This window comes from Mastomys coucha, unplaced genomic scaffold (assembly GCF_008632895.1).
Source record: "Mastomys coucha isolate ucsf_1 unplaced genomic scaffold, UCSF_Mcou_1 pScaffold17, whole genome shotgun sequence".
Classification (NCBI taxonomy): Eukaryota; Metazoa; Chordata; class Mammalia; order Rodentia; family Muridae; genus Mastomys; species Mastomys coucha.
The window spans coordinates 35,965,792-35,968,175 of record NW_022196899.1 but is presented as its reverse complement, the minus strand read 5'-3'; positions in this window follow the sequence as shown (position 1 = coordinate 35,968,175).

Sequence of the window (2,384 nt, the reverse complement as noted above, 5' to 3'; positions counted from 1 at the left end):
AAAGGAAGAAGTCAAGTTATCACTATTTGCTGATGATATGATAGTATACTTAAGTGACCCCAAAAATTTGACCAGAGAACTCCTGAACATGATAAACAACTTCAGCAAAATAGCTGGATATAAAATAAACTCAAGCAAATAGGTGGCCTTCCACTACAAAAAGGATAAACAGACTGAGGAAGAAATTAGGGAAACAACACCCTTCATAATAGTCACAAATAATATAAAAACCTTTGTATGACTCTAACTAAGCTAGTAAAAGATCGGTATGACAAGAAATTCAAGTCTCTGAAGAAGGAATTCAAAGATCTCAGAAGATGGAAAGATCTCCCATGCTCATGGATTGGCAGGATTAATATAATAAAAATGACCATCTTGTGGAAGGCAATCTACAAATTCAGTACAATCCCCATCAAAATTTCAACTCAATTCTTCACAGACTTGGAAAGAGCAACTTCAAGTTCATCTGAAATAACAAATACCCTAGGATAGCAAAAACTATTTTCAACAATAAAAGAACCTCTGGTACAATCACCATCCCTGACCTTAAGCTATACTACAGAGAAATTGTGATAAAAACTGCATGGTATTAGTAGAGTGACAGGCCGGTAGATCAGTTGAATAGAATAGAAGACTCAGAAATGAACCCACACACCTATGGTCACTTGATCTTTGACAAAGGAGCTAAAACAATCTAGTGAAAACAAGACAGCATTTTCAACAAATGGTGCTGGCTCAACTGGTAGTTAGCATGTAGAAGAATGTAAATTGATCCATTCCTATCTCTTTGTAAAAAGCTCAAGTCCAAGTGGATCAAGGACTTCCACATAAAACCAGGTACACTGAAATTAATAGAAAAGAAAGTTGGGAAGAGCCTCATTCACATGGGCACAGGGGAAAATTTCCTGACCAGAACACCAATAACTTATGCTCTAAGATAAAGAATTAACAAATGGGACCTCATAAAATTACAAAGTTTCTGTTAGGCAAAGAACACTGTCAATAGGACAAAATGGCAACCAAAAAATTGGGAAAAGACCTTTACCAATTCTGTATCTGTTTGAGGGCTAATATCCAATATTAGAAGCTAGACTCCAGAGAACCAAATAAACCTATTAAAAATGGGGAACAGAGCTAAACAAAGAATTCTCAACTAAGGAATACCGAATGACTGAGAAGCACCTAAAGAAATGTTCAACATCCTTACTTATCAGGGAAATGCAAATCAAAACAACCCTGAGATTCCACCTCACACCAGTCAGAATGGCTAAGATCAAAATCTCAGATTATAGCAAATGCTGGCAGGTTGTGGAAAAAGAATAACACTCCTTCATTGCTGGTGGAATTGCAAGCTGATACCACCACTCTAGAAATCAGTTTGGCAGTTCCTCAGGAAATTGGACATAGTACTACCAGAGGACCCAGATATACCACTCCTGGGTATATACTCAGAAGATGCTCCAACATGTAATAAGGACATATGCTCCACCATGTTCATAGCTACCTTATTTATAATAGCCAGAAACTGGAAACAACCCAGATGTCCCTCAACAGAGGAATGGATACAGTACTACTCAGCTATTTAAACAATGAATGTATGAAATTCTTAAGGAAATGATGGATCTGAAGAATATCATCCTGAGTAAAGTAACCCAATCACAAAAGAACACACATGGTATGTACTCTCTGATAAGTGGTTGTTAGCCCAGAAGCTCGGAATACCCAAGACACAATCCACAAACCACAAGAAACTCAAGTAGGTAGACCAAAGTGTGGAAATTGGATCCTTCTTAGAAGGGGGAACAAATACCCAAGGAAAGAGTTGTAGAGACAAACTATGGAGCAGAGACTGAAGGAAGGACAATTCAGAGACTGTTCTACCTGGTAATCCTTCCCATATTCAGTCACTAAACCCAGACACTATTGTGGATGCCAGCAAGTGCTGGCTGACAGAAGCCTGATATAGCTGTCTCCTGAGAGGCTCTGATAGTGCCCGATTAATACAGAAGTAGAGGCTCCCAGTCATCCATTGGACTGAGGACAGGGTCCCCATTGAAGGAGCTAGAGAAAGGACCCAAGGAGCTAAAGAGTTTGCAGCCCCTTAGGATGAACAACAATATGAACTAACTAGTACCCTCTGCTGATATCTAATTGCAGCTTACAGATACAGCTAGGAAGCACATATCCAGTGGACTGTAGTCCAACATCACAGAGGGTGCAGAGGAAAGTGAGCAGAATTTCGGCTGCTGTTCAATGTCTTCAACTCCTCTTTCTGGGGAAAATTTGAAAAGAAAATGAATTTAGTTTAAGTTTCATTATAATATTACTTTGGTTATGAAGATACCTCACACTGTCTTCTCACTGAGCATGCCCCGTGCTGAAGT